Raw genomic sequence first — 21,037 nt, forward strand, 5'->3', positions numbered from 1 at the left:
GAAGTAGCACTGGGTAAAGCCCAGGGTGGTACCTCTGGGGCTACGGCAGGACAGAGGTGTTTAGTGGGCTGGAAGCCCCCGTCCCTAACAAAACATCTCTGACCTGGTTTAAGACATTAGAGGTCCACACACATTTCATTTGCAAAAGGAGTTTCTAACTCTTAAAAAGATAGAAAATCACCAATGAAGTCCAACCCTTAGTGAGAATCAACTGACCTTTCCTCTGCACTCCATCACATTTTTTTAATTTTTTTTTTTTGGAGACAGGGTCTTGCTCAGTTGTCCAGGCTGGAGGGCAGTGACATGATCATAGCTGACTGCAGCCTTGATCTCCTGGGCTCAAGTGATCTCATCTCAGCCTCCCGAGTAGCTGGGACCACAGGTGTGTGCCACCAATTAGGTGTGCAGCTAATTTTATTATTTTTATTTTTTAATAGATATAAGGTCTTGTGTTGTTCAGGCTAGTCTCGAACTCCTGAGATCAAGGAATCTTCCCGCCTTGGCCTCTGAAAGCGCTAGGATTGCAGGCACAAGACATCTTTACATTTTGTGGAGGTTCTGTTTGCTTCTGCACTTTGGTTCAATCCTAGCATGGTCAGTTATCACCAAGTTGGTGTCTCTTATGCCACTGCATGTTCCCGAAGGAGAAATAGTTTATTTTTCCTTGTGCCCCACCTCAAAGGATGATCAACATATTAAGCTGACACTCCAGAATGTATAGGCTTCCGATCAATGCGCTGTCTTGCAAATGGTCCCAGAACTACCCTCTCTTCAATATGCCTCTTTTGACAGAGCTCAAGGTACAGGAAAATCTCCTCAAATGCAGAAAAGTCTTTGAGTGTGAATTTAATTTTCAGTGCATCAAAAAATCGTTTAGCACTAGGAAGATTGTCTCTCTGACGGGAACGGTGTGTGCCTTTAAAGAATGAGTTCCTTGAGAGGGTAGGAAATGATTCTGAAGGCTTCTTAACATGAAATGCTGCTATGCTGGTTGAAAAAAAAAATCAGTTCTGTTATTTCAGAATTCTACTTTCTGCTTCCTTCCCAGTCGTACAAGCTACATGACATTGAACTCTGTGTGCTAGGCAGTTCTGCAAAGGGACAGGCAGTCCTTGGGTCTGGGTTGAAAACAAGAGCTTAAGTCCAGTGTCTCCAAGCACTGGTTAGCTGCATGCAACATGGCATGTCCACAGGTGCTGCATCCTGAAGAAGTCAGGATCACCACCAACAGATAGAAAGAGACCCTGGATGTGATGGCTCGTGCCTGTAATCCCAGTACTTTGGGAGGGATTGCCCGAGTCCAAGAGTTCAAGACCAGCTTGGACAACACAGAAAGACCCCTGTCTATACAAAAAAAAAAAAAAAAAAAAAAAAAAAAAAAAAAAAAAAAAAAATTAAAAAAGACCACGCTGGGAAACATACTGAGACTCTGTTTCTACAAAAGAGATCCCTCCCCCCCCTTTTTTTTTGAGACACAGTCTCATTGTCACCCAGGCTGGAGTGCAGTGGCACGATCTTGGCTCACTGCAACTTACACCTCCCAGATTCAAGTGATTCTCCTGCCTCAGCCTCCCAAGTAGCTGGCATTACAGGCATGCACCACCACACCTGGCTAATTTTTGTGTTTTTAGTAGAGGCGAGGTTTCACCATGTTGGTCAGGCTGGTCTTGAACTCCTGGCCTCAAGTGATCCACCCGTCTCAGCCTCCCAAAGTGCTGGGATCACAGGGGCTAGCCACCAAACCTGGCCTTTTTTTTTTTTTTTTTTTTTTTAATGATCTGTGTCTCAATATGTTGCCCAGGCTGCTCTGGAACTCTTGGTCTCAAGCAATTCTCCTGCCTCAGCCTCCCCAAGCAGCTAGAATTACAGGCGCACACCACCTAGCCTAGTTTATCCCAAAATTTTAAATAGAAATTTTTATTCCTGAAAGAAATACGAAAAGGACCAAAGCAAAGTGGTTTTCACTTGTTTGTTTGCATGTTGGAAGTGAGATTGCCTTTAGATCCTCTTTCCCAATATTACTATAAATTAAACTAACTTTAAAGTGACTAACTTTCCTCCCAAGCTTACTGCACTATCTAAAGGCCCTTGTGGTCTAAAAGCAAAAGATCATATGTTTTAAGGATGAATGGTGCCATTGTTACTATGTGAATGCTCACTATGTTTAGGCTCTGTGTTGAGTTTTACTCAGTCACTCATTTAAAAAATTTATTTATTAATGCATCACTTCGTTTATTCACTTAGCACCTGTCTTGAATACCTGCTATATCTCACGAACTGTGATACGCACTGGTGGAAACAGAAGTCAGTGAGATACATGAAGGAGGCCTGTAGTAAAGACAGAAATTAAGACAAACAAACACAAAAATGTCTGAGAATTGGCCAGGCCCGGTGGCTCATACTTGTAATCCCAGCACTTTGGGAGGCCGAGGCGGGTGGATCATTTGAGGTCAGGAGTTCGAGACCAGCCTTACCAACATGATAAAACCCCGACTCTACTAAAAATACAAAAATTAGCTGAGTGTGGTGGCAGATGCCTGTAATCCCAGCTACTCCGGAGGCTGAGGCAGGAGAAGTGCTTGAACCTGGGAGGCAGAGGTTGCAGTGAGCCGAGATCGTGCCACTGCACTCCAGCTTGGGTGACAGAGCGAGACTCAGTCTCAAAACAAAAACAAAAACAAAAACAAAAACGCCTGAGAATTGTTGTGTTACCAAAAAGAAAGCACAGAGTGCCACAGGAGTCCTCCAGCATTTGGCTGCACCATCTTTCCCTAAGCTTTACAACAACGCTGTTATGCCCACTGTGCAGATGGGGAAACTGAGGGGTGGAGCTTACTTACGGAGCAAGAGTTTGCAAAACCAAGTTGACGAAACTCTACATGTTCTTACCACTCCATCTTCTCCCTGACTTGGAACTTCCATGCTGAAGAGTCCAAATGGACCTTAATTTTAGAGACCTTAGAATCAGTTTAGGTTTAGATGCTCCAGAACTCACTAGAAATGTCAGGGAAGGGACAGCCGTGGGGAAGGGGTGCATTGTGCTGAGAATTATGGGTAAGAAGCCAGCTCAACAGTGAAAGGTGGTGATCATTTTTCAAGTGGCCTTGGTTTTTCATGTGTCATAAAATTGTATTATTCAGGAAAAATCCCCAAAATCAAATCAAAAAGTTCTATGAAAATATAAAAAGAAAAGCTTACTGATGCATGCTTATAAACTGGTTACAGTACTTTCTCTGTGGCCTCAGGGCTGGAGGGCTGTGTTTTTTCAGAGGTGACCAGGGACCGTCCAAACACAGCCTCCTTCCGTTAATGTGACCTTCTGTTAACCAGCATAGACTCTTCTGGTCCCATTCAGAGAGCGAATTCCTTCATTAGCTGGGAAGGCGTGGTCCCACCTACTTATAGGAATGAGGGGCCACCTTCATCCTACCCCATAGGGTGCAACTGGCCACAGCTTTACCTATCCATATAACACACAATTGTCATGTAATAACCCCGTGGGCCACCCTGGCTTGGGCCATGTTTCCTCAGCCCCCTGGGAGTGGTGGTCGTTAGAATCATGTTCTGCAGTCCCAATGAAGGCTCCCACCCAGTTGAGGAAAAGTCAGCCTGTTTGTTGCGGCAAGATCAGCCCACATGGGCAGGGTATCCCTCAAGTGAGGCAGTGATGCGGCTCCCAGGGGCCCCAGGATGCTGCCGGCACACACCTCAGACTCCAGGCAGCAGCCGCTACCTCCAGGGTTCAGCTCCCAGTTCCCCGGCCCACTCTGTTCTCCCACGCTTCACCTTGCTCCAAGAGAAAGCTTTGTTTCATGCTTCAGAAAACTGCTGTGGGCCTGGAAAGCTTTTCAGGCAGAGGCATTCTAATTAGTATTGTGACTTCCCTGGGAAAATCATTTTCCAGGCTTCAAAGAACCTCTGATAATTCTCTAACTTTTCATGAGGGTCCCTGGGACATCTCAACCATGAAGCTCATTCCACTTAGGTTTTTGAATCAGAAATGCAGGAATTTTCCACTGGTAGTGGCGGGAGCTTCCTTGGGATGAGTGAAGAGCAGGTGAGCTCTCCTGCCTCCCACCATCACCAGCCTGCATCAGGAAGGGAGAAGGAACTTGCTTGCACATTTTGCAACTAAACCCCATGGTAGAAAAGGGCCCTCGTAGTGGGTCTTAAGATAGATGAAAGGAAAAAAAAAGAGCCCTCACTTGCTCCATTTCCCCAGCCACTGCCCATGGATGCCATCGGCTGATCCCTCCACTTATTTATTCAAGTATTGCTCCAGCATCCCCTGTGTGCCAGGTGGAGGCCTCTGCTGGGGTGCAGTGGTGCACCCTGAAGTCCCGTTCTGGCAGGGGAGACAGAGCATGGACAAATGAGTAAGTGGACCCCGAAATGTCAGGTAGCAATGCTGAGCCAGAAGGATCAAAAGTGGGGGACTGAGGTGTGGGAGGACGTGTGCACTAAACAGGACCTCAGGGAAGGGGAAGTGGTCTCTGAGCAGAGATCTGGTGGAGTCCAGGAGAGTCCCATGTATACTCGGGAGATGCTTGGTCCAGGCACAGGGCAGCGAAGGAGCAGGTCCTGAAATGACATGGGCCTGGCCTGTGAAAGGAGCACCTGAAGGCTGACATGGAGGGAGGGACTGGCCGCAGGGAAATTTGACCAGCGACTCCTTCATGCGGCGCAGGACGGGCAGCAGGGGACATTGACTGGCAGCTCCATCATGGGGCACAATCTTCTAATCTCTTAAGTGGCCCTTTCCATGGAGCTGTCATGGATAAATGTTTTCTGTAGCTATGGTGGAGCACTGGGTCCTGTTCCTTTCTACGAGAGCAGTCGTTCCCAATTGGGTGTGACTTTGCTCCCCATGGGACATTTGGCAAGTCTGGAGACGTTGTCACAACTTGTGTGTGTGTGCAGGGGTGCACATTCAGTGGGTAGAGGCCAAGGGTCCTGCTAAGCATCCCACAGTGCACAGGACAATCTCACAACAAGGAATTATCCAACCCAAAATGTCAAGTGCGCTGAGGTTAAGAACCTTGAGTCCAAACAGGAGCGTCAGTGAGCATGGGGAAGGATGCACATTTTGACTGACAGTCCCTGGTACCAGGCTCTGGAGGGCCTTGTGGGTGGTGGAAGGCATATGGGGAAGAGGTGCTTGGCTTCTGCAAATCCTTCTCCCATGGGAGAGAAGTCTGCATGGCTCACAGGTGACCCATCCCCACAGTGACCGGGACAGAGCAGACCACTGCCTGGGCCACTGCCTCGGCCTCTCATATAGTTTAGCAAAGACCAATGTCAGAGCCTGAGACCATGAGCTCTGGCCTAGGATGGATGGATGGATGCTTTTACTTTCTTGACAGGTATCTCCAAAACCCAAGGCCATGGCTAGCTCATCTCACCGTGGTGCTCACTGGGCTAAGCAATTTGCACACATTGACCTATGATCTGCCCTTTGCTACAGCCTATTTTCTACATGGTAGTGCTGAGCAGTGAGCAGGTACATTCCTGGTGCAGGGTGTTTGCCTTTGCTGTGATCTGATCTGCCTGGAATGCTCCCTCCTCACTTCTGCCCTTTCAGTATCCGGGTCTCAGCTGGAACACTGCCCCCATGCAGAGGCCCTTACCCCTCCAGTTCGTTTCCTTCATCCTTGTTTTCATACCACTTACTAGCCTAATTGAAAACAAGCTACTCATATGAAGAAGTCATTGTAGTATAATTAGATTACTCTAGTCTTGGAAACAAAAAATGGAGGACCCTCCTCCCCAGGACAATTTCAGGGAAGAAGCTTCCGGCTCCACCACCTGCACCCAAAGCTGAAATTCTACTTAAACGATTCCCTGATTTTTATACTTGGAATGCATTAAATGTATTTTAACTGTTCTGTCGGTATTTACATATATCCAGGCTGGGTTTCTGCGGCCCCCGCTAAGACTGGCCCCCTGCCCCCTCAGAGCACAGCCCTAGGTATCAGTCTCCCAGGGCCCTTTCTCTGGGTCCTGCACCTTCCTCCCCCCCAGCCCCCCTGCCACCTTTATTAAAACAACACCTGCCCCATGTCATAGCCCCTCAGGTACTGGCTCAACTGAGGTGTCCGTGGCTGGACAGAGGTCTGATGTGCTTCTTGGTGCAGGAGGTGTTGGCTGGGAAGGGAGGAAAGGATGGGAAGGGAGTCGGGGGAACAGCAACCGGTGACTGGGAGGGAGAGGGCAGGGGACACCCCGGAGGGCAGGCAGGCTCACCTCTTGCCCCCTCTGGGGTGGTACCCGCCCCACTTGATGCTGCCTGAGGCGGCATCCTGTTTGGCCCTGCTTGGCTGTGAGTGTGCCAGGCCCCTATGGTTACCCCAGGAAATGGGAGCTGCACAAAGCCACGTGCAGAATCGCGTGGGAGTTTAATAATCCCAGCTGGTGATTGCTGCCCCGCTGCTGCGTTCCTCCCCCATCAGACCCCTCACAGGCTTCCCTCCAACCCGACGCTCCAGCTTCTGAAGTCTGTCCGTTCTCTGAAGCGATTCTACACCAGAACATGGCTCTGGACTCCATGTTCCTAATTTCTTTGTGCGGGGGGTCTCTCCCCACTTCCCCATTAGCTCACGTCATCTTTGTGCAAAAAGGATCACTTGTCAGCCGTGGGGAAGAAAGGGCTGGCACTGCTCTGAAGCTGCTTAAGTTATGACATTAAGGAAAATAAGCCAGCTTCATTGGGCCTGGGGTAGGCGTCTGAGCACTGGAAATTTTAAGAGCTTCCCAGGAGATTTTACTGCAGCCAGGGTTGAAGATCACTGAATTGAATATGTTCTCAACTCTTTAAAAATGTGTATTTGTTTACTTAAATATATGTCTATTTTTCCTGCCAGAGAAAGGTGGGGTCCTACTGGCTTCAGCTCCTGCAGCTCCCCCCCCCCCCCCCCCCCGCCCCACACTGTGGCTATGACACATCAGTATTCAGTCACCTGGGGGCCGCCTGTGGCTGTGTGACCCAGGACAGGCCCTCTGACTTCTGTGTGCCGGAGTCGTGTCATCCATAAAATGGGAATCTTCAAGGCACCTACTTCATTGGGTCGTCACTGCGCAGCCCCATAGCGCCCCACGCCTTGCATGACTTTGGCTCATTCCTCATAATTAGGCCTTTTGCTGTGAAGGTAGCATCTCTTTTTAAAAAGATCTGGTGGTGGTGGGGGGGGGGCGGTGTTCTTTCCGGGGGCATGTGGGGTTTGAGAAGCGCAGGACCCTGCAGGCTTCCCTCTCCTGTGAGTGTTTTCAAAGTTAACTTTGGGACCGTTCTCCCGGAGGGCCGGACAGAAACTCAAAGAACCGGCCTCAGGGGATCTGAGTAAATTCCACCTTCGTCAATTCCTGGTGCTCCGTGAAAGATGCTCTTTCCCTCGGGGCTTCGGAGCTGGAGCATTTGTAGACAGTTCCTGCCTCTTCCCCGGCTGCCCGCGCGGGGGTCCGGAGCCGCCCCCCGCGTCCCCCAGCCCGCGCCGCCCTCCGCGGCCCTCTGGCCTCCTCACCTATCAGATTTCCTGTGCGCATCGCCGCGCGCTCCTCCCACCTCCTAAATGCGGAGCGGAGCGGGGCGGAAAACCATCCTCGGCCTGGACCCAGCGCCTCCGGGGACTGGCCGCGCGCCCCCTGCGTCTGCGGGCTGGGGTGCGGCTCTGAGCCCGCGGCGGCTTCCAGCCCGACTGGGCCTGCCGGGGCTGCCCCGCGCACGGTAAGGCCCGGGGCTGGGGCGCGGGGCGCGGGGAGCGCTGGCCGGGAGCGCGGGGCCGGGTCCTGCGGCGCGCGGGGGCGTGGGTGCCGGGCACCGGGGACCGCGGTGCGGCCGCGCACTGCAGGCGTGCTCGTCTGTTTTCCTTCGTTCCTTTTGAATGAAGGGAAAGAAAATTGTTACAGACCAAATGTCGTCAAACTTGGTGTGAAAACATATTCATTTATCAAGTCTTATCGCCACTCACGCCACGCACCCAGGAAGTTGTGTTCCTGGGTGGGCACGGTGCGGACGCAAGACTTAGGGAATCAGTACTGGATGGAAACATCACACAATTAGAAAGAATAGCGTAATCTTAAACAACAACAACAAAACAAACTCTGAAGCACCCTGCGGCAGGCAGCTTCTGCATCGTGGGGGTTGTGGAGGGGGCTGATAGGCAGAATGGTGAGAAAGACAGCTTTTCATTAAGGGATGACACCAGGGGTTTTGACTTTGGGAGGACCAGAAGGGAGTCTGTAGGTCATTGGTAAATACAGTGAGGTACCTTAAGATTCAGTAATGAACGTTATTTTAAAAACAATATCTGTACCAGGTGTGTGTGTGAGTGTGTGTGCGTGTGCGTGTGTGCGCCTATGTGTGTGCATGTGCAAGTGTGCTCTCACACACGCCGCACTGTAGTTTTCCTTCGTGGTTTTGTTTCATTTTTTGTTTAGGTTTCTGACTTTTGAGGGATAAATACAGCTTCCAAATCATAGCAACTGAATCTGCAGTAATCAGATGTTGGAAAATTATTTTTCACGCGTCCTTTATGTTAGCATAACAAACTTAAGTCTTCGTTATGGGTGGCCACCTATTGTAAATGTTAACATTACTTCTCATCTCCACATCTTCCTTATTTACTATTTTTGTCTTTTTCAAAGAGATGGAGATGGAGGAGGAGTAGAATTTAAGGAAGATGCAGATCTGGGGAAGTGTCATGTTTCGTTGGGTGCCTGGGGTGGGCAGTGGCTGCTGTTGAGAGTATTTTACAGATGTAGGAAGTCCTTAGAGGGGCGTTTGTGGGTAAATGCATGCTGATTCTGCCCATCTTTACATGTACCTTTTGTGGTGTTTCCTCTTTAAAACAGGTGCGTGTAATATGCAAATTTGGTTTCAAAGAGAGAATTTTATATCTTTTAAGGAATTTTTGCATATGTAATCTTGTTTCCTATCTCCTTTCATTTTTTCCCTCTCTTTTAAAGTCAGTTCGTCTTAAATAGTTTCTTTGTTAGGTAAATTTAATAATAATAAAAATCTGATGTGTTCAGGAAGGAACTCAGTGAGAGGCCCATGGACGTTACCTCCCGGAAATGCAAATCGGAAAGAGATGTTTCACTATGCTGTTACCTCAGAGGACTGACAAGGACAAGGTTGTCTTTGCAAAGGTTCTTCCGGACAGGGGCATCCCTTCTTTTGTAGGATTTCTAAGTAGGTACTTTGAATGAGCAAGGGCCACCTTTGATAGTCGGTTTTATGAAAATCTGCATAATTCACCATGGCCAAACTTCTCCACATGGATGGTAACCTTCATCCATTCAGCAGAGGATACCAGGGTGTAGCCCTCCCTCCTCTGTCCCTGGACAGCTACAGATTGAGGCCAGTTCAGCCGGGTCCCAGAAGAGTTTCAGAGTCTCCATCTTCTCCTTCCTGGGCATGGAACTGAGCCCAGTACTGGCATCCGAGGAGATGCTTCCCCATGCATACTTGTCCATTTAACTGGGTGTCTGATCAGATTTCTGCTTGGTTTTCTGCCAGGCCTAGAGCCTGATCCTGAATCCTGGTTGAAAAGCTGCCTGGGCTTTATCAGCCTCTCTCCCCAGGTGACCGGGATGCTGATGAGGATGGAGTCCCTCCTTGGACTTGACAGACGTCTACCTCCTTGACTATAACATCCTTGTTCCTGGGCCCCACCCAAGCTTCGTGGCCCTGGGTAAACCCAGGTTTGCAGCCTGTGTTCCTTTTCCTTCTGTTGACCCCTCTCCTTCGACTCCTTATTTTCCTCTGCTGCCACTTCCTGCTGGCAGGTAAGTCCTTGGACTTGGTGAGGGCTCCCCTATTCCTTGTTAATTCCAGTTTCTTCTCTTTTGCCTTGGCCTGAGGATAGGGTTCCGTCAAGCTTTGTGGCTGACCTCTTCTGAGTTTTGACAACACTGCTTTGCCTGTGGAAGGAGGGAGATAACTGACCCTGTGTCGGGTGAAGAGGTGGGTAAGAAGATTTATAGAGATTTTGAGAACTAACGTGGCCTTCAGTTGAAAACCAGAATTAGGAGCTCTGAGTATCGTGCAGGTGTAGTGAGATTCATTTGAAAAACAAATCAACCGGAATTTTTATATCTAATTTTGAACATCATCCCCACATCCTCAATAGAAGACCTCAGAGCCAGAAGTCGTTTGGGACCAAGTTGGGTAAATAAAGTGGCTGATCACTCATTCACGCACTGAATAAATATTCTTGCAGAGATAAATAGCTCAGCCAGATGCCTGGGTTCAAATCCCAGCTTTGACAGGTACTTGTTATACGACCTTGGGCAGGTTACTTAATTTCCTTATGCCTCAGTTTCGTTAATTAAAATTGAAGAGAATAATAGTACTTATTTCATAGGGATGGTTGTGAGGATTACATCGTTCTGTATGTAATAAAGAACAATAGAACAGTGCCAGATATGTACATGCTATGTAAGTTATAGCTATTGTTATTATGGTTTCCTATTGTGTGCCAGGCACTTTACCATGCTGAGTAATAATTGTTTTGGATCAAGAATGAGGTACGGAAAGAAGGAAACAAAACTAGTTGTTTCTTACTGAATTTTTAAAAATAATATGATTTGAAAAGTTATTCCTAAAAAGTTGTGAAAAAAATATTATGAGCAACAGCAGAATTATTTTAATAAGATGACTAACAAACATCAGGGAAACAATATTTAGTTTGTTATTTAAATTTTGGTCCCTGTCTTTTTTTGTTTAAGCTGTGGACACAGGCGGGAGCATTGCCTGAGCCCAAAAGTTCGAGACCAGCCTGGACAATGTAGCAAGACCCCGTCTCTGAAAATAAAAGAGCTCTGATTCTTTATAATTATTGGACACCATTCCTCAGTGTTCCGATTCACATTTGCAATGCTCTCTCTTCTTTTCTTACTGTTTCTAATTTATTCATTTTTCCATAGAGGTGTTTTGGTGATAACTGCGCTTCCTAAACTCTGCAAGTTCCCTTTTTAATCTCATTCCGTCTCTTTGTCATCGCTTGTGGCCCTGTTTTGTTGATTTCCTGTTCTTAGTTTCTTGTAGCAACAAATCATTTACTGTGAAAACGTGTAATCCACTGCTGGGAGTGTATTTTCTTCCAGCTTCTGGCTTCTTCACTTGTCTTTTGCACATTGCCTTTTGTTTCATTTCCTCCTTCTTTTCTGTAGTGTTTATGCCTATTTGCTCTGACATTTCTTTGTCAAGCATATTTAACAAGGGCAGGTTGAGCTGAATCTTTAGATAACATTTTTTTGATTGTCCTCGATTGCTTCTCTCCTATGTGAACATTGTTTCCTTCCCAGAGCTTCCTTTGGTGTCCTGGAGATGTGGTTTGTTAGCTTTTCTGTGGCCTGAGGATATGAAGCCGTAGAAGCAGTGGGAATGATGGATAATCATGATTGGTGGATTTAGTCTCTATTCATTTTGATTAAATTTATTAAAATTTATACTTTTATTAAAAGTTGCTGTCAGAATACACTCAGGTTTTGGATTGCCCCCAAATTCAGGGTGTAACTTGGAGACATTACATTTTTTATTTTTCAAATTTTGAAGTATTTCAAACATACAGAAGTGAAATAATAATAGAAAAAGCATGTGTGAGTCCACATCCCAGCTCTATTGAGTCGTAACACTTGGCCATACTTGCTTAGATTTAGAAGACAATATGAAAGCATCATTGAAGCTCCCTCTGTCCCTTCCCTAGTTCTCTCCATCTCCTTTCATCCCTTCGCACTATCCTGAATTATTACTGTCTTTTCCATGTGTGTTTCCACATCACTTCTATGTATAAATCTGTGATGAATTATGGTATTGAGTTCAATATTTCAAGCTCTCTAAAATGGTTTCATACGGTCCTACTGCAGCTCTTTTTGATTGTTTTCAACATTTATCCATGTTGAGACATAACTTGTATTAGTTCATTTTCACACTGCTGTAAAGAACTTCCAGAGACTGGGTAATTTATAAAGGAAAGAGGTTTAATTGATTCACAGTTCTGCATTGCTGGGGAGGCCTCAGGAAACTTACAATCATGGCGGAAGGGGAGGCAGGCACGTCTTACATGGCCTGAGAGAGCAAGTGAGAGAGCATGTGAGAGTGTGGGGAAAACTACCGTTTATAAAACCATCAGATCTTGTGAGAATTCACTCACTGTCAGGAGAACAGCATGGGGGAACTGCCCTTTAATCCAATCACTTCCCTCCCTCGACACTTGAGGATTACAATTGGAGATGAGATTTGGGTGGGGACACAGAGCTAAACTATATCATAGCTGTAGTTCAAGCTTGTCCAACCTGCAGCCCCAGACGGCTTTGAATGTGGCCCAACACAAATTCATAAAGTTTTAAAAAACATTGTGAGATTTTTTTTTAAAGCTCATCAGCTATCGTTAGTGTTAGTGTAGTTTATGTGTGGCCCAAGACAATTCTTCTAATGTGGCCCAGAGAAGCCAGAAGATTGGGCACCTCTGCAGGTATAGTTCATTCATTTTCATTGCTATATAAAATGTTAGGCTGAGGTGGGAGGATTTCTTGAGCCCAAGAGTTTGATACCAGCCTGGGCAACATAGCGAATCCTCATCTCTATAAAAAAAATGAAAAATAAAAAATTAGCCAAATGTGGTGGTGTGCACCTGTAGTCCTAGCTACTTGGTAGGCTGAGATGGGAGGATTGCTTGGGCCCAGGAGTTTGGGGATGCAGTGAGCCATGATCATTCCACTGCACTCCAGCATGGGCAACAGAGCAAGACCTTGTCTCTTAAAAAAAATTATGTTGTAGGATTGTACTACAATTGGCTCAGCTATTGTTTTGTTAATGTATGTTTAGATGATTTTCATTTTTCATATAAAAATGCTATAATAAACATTCTTATGTATCTCCTTTGCATACATGTTAGAGTGTACTTTAGAGTACATACCGAGAAAAGATACATCAGGTGATAAAGCATCTTTCCTGGATACTGAAGAATGTTTTCCAAGGGATTTATACCAATTTATGCTCCTACATACTATAACTCTAACTCGGTTCCTGTTTTTCCACACCTTCCGCAACCCTTGGAATTATTGGATTTTAAAATTTTTGTTATTGTCATGAGTATGAAATAGAATCTCAGTGTTTTAAGGCGCATTTTCCTGGTTCTAGTAAAACTAATCATCTTTTCGTATATTATGTATCTCAACCATTTGGAGTTCCTCTTCTGTGAATGGCCTGTTCATGTCTTTTGATCATTTTTCATCTGGGATGACTTTTTCTTATAGATCTATAGAAGTTCATTTAGAAATTCTAGATCCTTCATTTTAGTAATATACATTGCAAATATCTACTCCTAGTCTGTGGCTTGTATTTTTACATTTTATTGAACAATAGGTTTTCATTTTTAATTTGATGAAATTTACCAAGTTTTTTTTTTATGGTGTGTGCTTTCTCTTAAGAGGAAGTTTTTCATCTTATGAAATTCTTCCCCACTCTTAAGCCTTTAAAGATTGTCTCATATATTGTATTTTTTCCTAAAAGTCTTCAAGTTTTGCTTTTCACACTTAGGTTTTTAATCCTCCTTGGATTTATTTTTGATATGTTGTGAGTTAGGGATTCAAATTTGATTTTTTCAAATGAATAGTCAGTAGTCCTAGGTTGTTAACTCAATACTCCTTTTTCTGGCGATTTGTAATACCATTTCTGTCATACTTGTGTAGATCTATTTTGAGGCTATTTATTCTATTTTATGATCTGCTTGGGTTGCCATAATGAGATACCATAGACTGGATGGCTAAACAGCATAAAATTATTTTCTCACAGTTCTGGAGGCTGGAATTCTGAGATCAAAGTGCCAACCTGACCAGGTTCTGATGAGGACCCTCTTCAGGAATGCAGGTACAACCTAAAAATTCTGTCTGTGTCCTTGCATGCAGAATGAGATTCCTTTCTTTTTCTTATGAGGCCACTGACCCTATTGAATTAGGATCCCACCCTATGACCTAATTTAACCTTAATTAATTCCTAAAAGCTTTGTCTCCAAATACAGTCACATTGGGGTTAGAGCTTGAACACACATGAACTTCGGGTGGACACAGTTCAGTCCATAGCATTGGTCTATACATCACAAGTATCTTATTGATGTAATAAGTTTTTATATATACTAGATCAAGTTAGGTCAAGTTTTCCCATCTTGTTTTACTTTTTAATGTATTTAGCTATGTTTTGCCTTTTAGTCTACGTACGAATCTTAGGTTCATTTGTCAAGTGTGGTCCCAAAATTTGTAGGTTTATTTTTGAGATCTCTGTTCTGTTTTGTCATGATGTATTTTGTTTGTTTCTGGCAAAACACCACGTTTTAATTGCTCTGACTTTATGTCTTGCTCTGGGAAGGTAAGTTACCACTTTGTTCTTTTCAGCCATTCTTTTTCTTTTTCTTTTTCTTTTTTTTTTTTTAAGACAGAGTCTTGCTCTGTCACCCAGGCTGGAGTGCAGTGGTGTGATTTCGGCTCACTGCAACCTCCACCTCCCAGGTTCAAGCAGTTCTCGTGCCTCAGCCTTCCAAGTAGCTGGGATTACAGGCGTGTGCCACCATGCCCAGCTAATTTTTGTGTTTTTTGGTAGAGACAGGATTTCACTATGTTGGCTGGGCTGGTCTCGAACTCCTGACTTCAAGTGATCCTCCTGCTTCAGCCTCCCAGAGTACTGGGATTACAGGCGTGAGCCACCGTGCCCGGCCATAATATTCTTAATCTTCAGACCTTGTTTGAATTTTTCCAGTTTTCCTGTAATATCCTTTTTCCGGTCCAGGATCCCAGCCAGAATCCCATATTGCATTGGGTTTTCATGTTACTTTATTCATGTTCAATCTGTAATAGTTCCTCAGTCTTCTCTTTTGTAAACCTGACATTTCAGAAGAGTTCAGGGTGGTTATTTGTAGAGTATTCCTCAATTTGGAGTTGCCTGATATTTTCTTATATGCAGATTGAAGTTATGCATTTTTAGTAATAATACCACGGAAATTTGATAAACGTGATACGTTCTCTATTGGTTCTGATAGTTTACATGTAGATTCTCTTGAATGTTTTCTCTAGTTAATTGTATTAGGTATTTTGGTTATTTGTGTCTTTCTAGCACATGGGAGGATTTTGGTTCTCCCACCTCTTGAAGTTAGGCACAGCATGTGACTTTTCCTGGCCAATGAAAAGGGAGCTAAAGGGATGTGTGCTGAGACATTGGATTGCAGGTGCATGATTTCCCAGCTCTCTTTGCTCTGCTTGTGTCAGCACGTATTGATATGAGCATGCCATTAGATCAAAATAGCATGCAATAATAAACCGACCTTTGTATTCTTGCCTTCAAGAGTAGCCTGAATCAGCAGTGGATTTTGCTTATGTGAAAATAAACTTGCAGTGTTAAGACCCTGAGATTTTGGGGTTGTTTGTGGCATAACCTAGCCTATGTGGTCTGACATAATAATCAGATTATCTATAAACAAGAATAGCTTAGTTTCTTCTCTTTCATTTCTTATATACATCTTTTCTGGTCTTATTCCATTGGCTGGGACCTCAAGGGCAATGTTTAAGAAAAGCAGTGACAGGTTAGGTATAATGGCTCATGCCTGTAGTCCCAACATTTTGGGAGACCAAAGCAGGAGGATTGCTTGAGGCCAGGAGTTCAAGACTAGCCTGGGCAACATAGTGAGACCCTTTCTCTAAGAAAAAAAAGTGATAATGCACATCCTTGTCTTGATCTTCACCTTAATGGGAATGCTTGTAAGTTTCACTATCAAGTATATTTATTTTAGGTATTTGATGGATGCCCTTTGCCAAATTAAGAAAGGTCTCTTTTTTTATTATGAATTGGTGCTGAATTTTATTGATTCTTTTTTTGATGTAGCTTTTGAAATAATCATGTACTTTTTCTTACTTTAATTTACTGGTATAGTTTATTAATACATTTCTTGTGCTTTATTTAGGAACTTCCCATTTGTATTCAGAAGAGATATTGTTCATAATTTTCTTTTCGTTTACTCTCCTTGTCTGAAGTTGTGTATTTTTTCTCTGTCTCTTGGAAATGGCTTGTACAAAAAGGGATTTTTTTTGTTGTTCCTTTACAATTCGGTAAAGCTCACCTCTAATCTTTCTGGGCTGTTGCATTTTAGAGTGGAGGCGGTGGACTTATGATGACACATTCATTGTTTATTTAGGTTCTATATCCTTTTACTTATTCAGGTTCTATTGCCTTTTCAGTAAACTATGTTAATTCATTATTTGCTGGAAAATTATTTCAAAGTTTTGAAATTTATTGGCATAAAATTTTTCATAGTAGTTTCTTATGATTTAAAATTTTAAAAATTTCTCTGTTGCAGATCTTTTTGACTTTAAATATGATTTATTTCTGTCCCTTTTTTCTTGTTATATCTTGGTAAAGTTTTATTTACTTTATTAGTTTTTCTGAAAGAAACAGTTTTTGAGTATGTAGATAATTTCTTAGGTTGTTTTATTCTGTGTATCAATGACTTGATAGTTACATCCTCGTCTTTTTCTTTTTCTTTTTCTTTTTCTTACCTTTCAAATGTTTATTGTTATTTTTTTCTAGCTTCTTGAAGTATATGCTTAATGTATTCTTCATATTTATTTTTTTTGACCTATAACTTTATTCCTAAATAATTTTTAGTTGCTGTCCACAGGTTTTGATATGTTGGTCTTTCATTGTTATTTGATTTAAAATATCTATTATGATCTCTTCTTTAAGCCATAAGTTTTTTTGAGGCCTGCCTTTGAAAGTTTCAAAACATATATTTTTCTCCAGTATGTTTTTATTGTTGATTTTTAATTCCCCCAAGTGGTATGTGTGCAATTGAAAAGAATGTTTACTTTCTGTTTCTGTGTGTTTAATAAATGAAGTTTATTAATTTTCATTGTCAAATCATTATTACTAATTTTTGTTCTTTTGGTTACACATTTCTAAGAGAAATGCATAAAAATACAATTTATTCTTAGAATACTGTCAGTTTTTTGTTATATGTTTTGAGGCCATGTTGTTGAAGCTTACAAGTTTCTAAAGATCTATATTGTGCTATCTATATTATAATAATATATGGTAAATTGCTATGTAGTGTTGATACTTTTGGCTTGAATTCTTTTTGCTTTACATAGCTTTACTAGGGGTTGGTTTCTTTTTCTTCCCCTAACTAATTGCAAGTATCTTTCCTGCCTATCATTGTAACTTTACTTTGGGTGTGTCATTTGAACTCACATATAGCTAGATTTTTTCCAACCTGATTATTGTGTTTCTGAACAAGTGAACTTAATCCATTTATAATATACATAATTTCTGAGGCCTTTGGATTTAATTCTTTTATCTCATATGTATTTTATCTTTAATACCTTTTTTCTTTAGTTCTCTTTTCTTCATTTTTTTGTCTCCTGTTGGATTGATACAGTTTTCTATATTCCCATTTTACTTCTTTTGCTGGTTTTCAGACTGTAGACTGTATATATATTTTTAATGATTATATTTAGTCTTGAATCATGTATTTTAACCATATATAAACATTTTTGGTATTCCTGTTATTTTCTCTATCATGACAAGGACCTAAGCACAATTTAACTAACCACCTTGTTCCCTTATTTTGTAACTATTCCTTAGTTCGAACTTGTAAATTTCCTTTTCCTTTCCTTTCCTTTCTTCTCTTTTCTTTCTTTCTCTCTCTCTCTGTATCTTTTCCATCCATCCCTCCCTCCTTCCTCCTTTCCTCCCTTCCTTCCTCTCTTTCTCTTTTCTTGGTAATTTCCTATATTTTTGGATTTTTTAAACATGAAAATATAGTTATTTTTATGGGCATAAATTAGTTAAATTTTTGTTGTTGTTGTTGTTGTTTTTTTTTTTGAGACGGAGTCTCGCTCTGTCGCCCAGACTGGACTGCAGTGGCGGGATCTCAGCTCACTGCAAGCTCCGCCTCCCGGGTTTACGCCATTCTCCTGCCTCAGCCTCCCGAGTAGCTGGGACTACAGGCGCCCGCCACCTCGCCCGGCTAGTTTTTTGTATTTTTTAGTAGAGACGGGGTTTCACCATGTTAGCCAGGATGGTCTCGATCTCCTGACCTCGTGATCCACCCGTCTCGGCCTCCCAAAGTGCTGGGATTACAGGCTTGAGCCACCGCGCCCAGCCCAATTAGTTAAATTTAATGATATGTTTGATCAATTTCGGTGCTCATTTTTGTGTCCTGTGTCCCTTGACATACACCTGAGTTTATGCAACTTCTTGCTGAACTACATTCATGAATAATCCTATTATTGAGGCTACATTAATGATAAGCTTTCTTACTATTTCTGTGTTTGAAAACATTTTAATTATGGCTTCACTTTTGTGTATTAGTTTAACTGGGTGTAAAATTTTAGATGGGCAGTTACTTCCAGCATTTTGATATCTTCTGGCTTACATATATTATTGGTCATGGAAAATGGCTATCAGCTTAATTGTGACTGTTTTGTTGATAATTTGCCTTTCTCCACATTAGCTTTTAGGACTTTCTCATTTTCGACGTTCTGTAGACCACTATGATGTGGAAGATATGAGTTTATCTTTATTTATCATGGTGAGTACCTAGAGTCCAGTTTTGATTGGAGGTCTCATATTTTCAATTCTGGAAAATTCTCAGCTGATATGTCTTCACATGTTTTTTCCTCTGCTTTTCCTCCATTCCTTTCTTCAGGAACGCTTATCAGAGTAAGCCAGCCCTCTTCATGTATCTGCCACATCTCTTTTGTCTGTCCAATAAGTCCTGGTTGTTACTGGAGACAGTCATCTCTGGGGAAGGAGAGTGATTCTTTCAGTCACAGCCTTCCTTCTCTCTGTGAAAAGTGGAATGGCAAGTCTGAAGGTTTTTTTCTCATTTATCTCCAGAGGATCATTTCTCTTAAGTCTCCTCTTCACCACCTCTGTTTACCTTTCTCCAGTCTGGGAAGGGAAACTATTAGTGAAACTTTCATGAATTTCAGTTCCTCGCCCCTTTTCTGCATTCGCTCCCCCATAAAAGATACATGTAAAATTCTGGTGTTTTTCAATGTTTTTCCCTGGCCACCACTTTCAAGGACTATTCCAAAAGTTGTGTCCCTTTGTTTGGGTGCTGCTTTATATTTTTGGCCAATTTGAACTTAACTTTTTTCATTTCAGTGTGGGCAAAGTAGAGAAACAAATGCCTCCAGGCCCTACTACACATTTGAGCAGTAATAGTTGTGAATATTATTCAACTCATCAGCAGTTGCTCAGAGTGGGTGTTCAATGACTCGGTTTTGTAGGGAGTCTGGCACAATGCCCAAGTGTCTGGAAGCTTTGAAGAGAAACAGGTGCCTATTATAATTGGACATAAATGAAGGAATTGAGGAATTTGAATGAGGCAGATGGTGGAGTGCTGGTTTTACCGAGGTGGAGATGCTGGTGGAAGGATGGTGGTGGACATTCCATAGGCACAGCCTGTCGTGAATGTTGCGACAGCGAACTCTCAAAGGTTTTCTGGAGAATCTATAAATAACTGAATTTGGATTTTTCAGAACTTGGCTTCTTCAAGGCTAAAAATGTGCAAATTACCTCTTTGCTAGTTGTTAGATAATCAGTTTACCTAAAATAAAATGTGCAAATAAAATGACCTCCTTCAAAGTCATAGTTTTTTTTTTTTTTTCTCTCCGTCCTCGCTCTCTTGAAAATCCCGTTTGTGCTTCTACTCTGAGACTCAGTTTACTAACTGACTCCCTCCCAGACAGAAAATCATTTGCATGAAGGATAACTAAACTACATGGAAAATGAGGATTTTTCTCTGCATTCTTCTTTGATGGCTGGCTCTCCACTCCACATCGCAGACTATGGTGTAACACTTAGGTCCAGTATTACACGCACACCTTTTCAGTTTCCTGTTTTGGTGACTTTTAATACATGCCACTTACATATGTCTAAAGGAAGCTCTTTCATTGATGTCTGTAGCCACCTATGGCACAAAAAGCCAGGTGGCTTGTGCATGCTATTCATACATCAGGTAGAGGGAGGAGTTTTTCCAGGCTAATGAAACATGGTGATGCCAAATGGTTAGTGAAGAGTGATGGAGTTAGAAAGCAGTTATCGTGTGTGATCAGTCGTTCTGATTCACAGAGCCTGATGGCTCTACCCCGCCTGCTGACCACCTCGTTTGACCCGGCTGCAACCCCAGTCGGTCCTTTTATTTATCTGATTTCCTTATTAGCCCATGGGGTGTGTTCCTCACAAGCTTAACTTCTTTTCGCCTAACCTAGCTGCACGAGGCCTTGCTCACTTTGCTTTGCCTTTGGCCCCTCCCAACTACGTGCAGGCATTTGCAGCAATTTATTTGTTTCAAATAAATTTGGGTAATCTTGCCTGTGAGTCTTCTTTTTGAGATTCATTCTGCATATTAATTTTGGAAGGTTTCCAAAAAGTCCTCAGTAAAGAAACCTGTTTTCATTTGGTTGAACCCAGTGGTTTCCCAGTTTGCAATGCTACCTTCCTCTCACCCCGGCAGGGGCACACGTAGGGACGCCTGATGTCGGAAGGAGCACAGTTAGGGAAACTCTGCCTCCACCTGCAGAGAGAACTCCACGTTCCCTCTAGTCCTAGTTTTGGCTTCCCTTCAAGCCCTTGAATTTTTTCTTTCTTTTATTCATAGTTTTTTTGGGGGTATAATCAATATTATACATGTCATTTGTGAAGTTTACAATTCAGTGAACCCCTAACTCTTTTAAAATTGTGGTAAAATAGACATAATTTAAATGTACCATCATTTTAACGACAGTTTTGTGGCATTTTGTCCATACGCAGTATTGTGCGACCTTCACTACTGTCTAGCCCCAGGGTATTGCATTACCCCAGAGGAAACCTTGTACCTGTTATCAGTCATTTCTCCTCTCCACCCCTAGCGCCTGGGAACCCCCATTCTATTTCCTGTTTCTATGGATTTTGTTAGTCTAGGTAGCTCATGTAAGTGAAACCATACAGTATGTGTCCTATTGTGTCTGATGTATTTCATGTAGCATGCCTTCAAGGTTCATCCAT

At 43.0% G+C, this 21,037-nt stretch overlaps 1 protein-coding gene across 3 annotated transcripts in view; it reads left to right on the top strand.

Moving 5' to 3' along the window:
- Positions 1–21,037, top strand: part of B3GALT5 (beta-1,3-galactosyltransferase 5) — a 115,354-nt gene that overhangs the window by 44,434 nt on the left and 49,883 nt on the right. For 2 of the 3 annotated variants that reach the window (XM_030915074.1, XM_030915073.1), the window contains exon 1: positions 7,593–7,720. The exons of the other annotated variant lie outside the window; for it this stretch is intronic. The gene's annotated coding sequence lies outside the window, so the exon portion shown is untranslated. Of the gene's footprint in view, positions 1–7,592; positions 7,721–21,037 lie in introns of those variants that run through there. 3 annotated transcript variants of the gene reach the window in all.

This window comes from Rhinopithecus roxellana, chromosome 13, assembly GCF_007565055.1.
Source record: "Rhinopithecus roxellana isolate Shanxi Qingling chromosome 13, ASM756505v1, whole genome shotgun sequence".
NCBI lineage: Eukaryota > Metazoa > Chordata > Mammalia > Primates > Cercopithecidae > Rhinopithecus > Rhinopithecus roxellana.